Source organism: Octopus bimaculoides, chromosome 1, assembly GCF_001194135.2.
Source record: "Octopus bimaculoides isolate UCB-OBI-ISO-001 chromosome 1, ASM119413v2, whole genome shotgun sequence".
Lineage (NCBI taxonomy): Eukaryota > Metazoa > Mollusca > Cephalopoda > Octopoda > Octopodidae > Octopus > Octopus bimaculoides.
The window spans coordinates 147,240,911-147,241,376 of record NC_068981.1 but is presented as its reverse complement, the minus strand read 5'-3'; positions in this window follow the sequence as shown (position 1 = coordinate 147,241,376).

Sequence of the window (466 nt, the reverse complement as noted above, 5' to 3'; positions counted from 1 at the left end):
AAACAAATGAGAGATAAATGTACTCAATACATACAATAGTAATTCATGTTCATGTACTCATAAATTTAGCTAAGCTCTATTGATAGTCTGACCTGTTCTTTTTAAATTTTTTATTTTACATTCAAGGCGACTGGCATAGATATGCATATGTACATATGTATATATGTTTGTGTGTGTATATAGTGTATGCGTGGATAATCTATCTGCCCGGTTTAGCACCATCATTTGGTCATTGTGTTCTTTGTCAGAATCCATTCTGGTGCATGCATTTCTGCCAGGTTTTCAATGTAAGAATAACTCCCTATCCCTAGTGCTAGAGACCCTTTGTCTTCTCAGTCATTATAAAATGTGTGCCCATACATGTGTGTGTGTGTTTATATACAGACATAACATATGTATATATGTGTGTGAATAAATATATATATATATATATATATATATATATATATATATATATATATATATA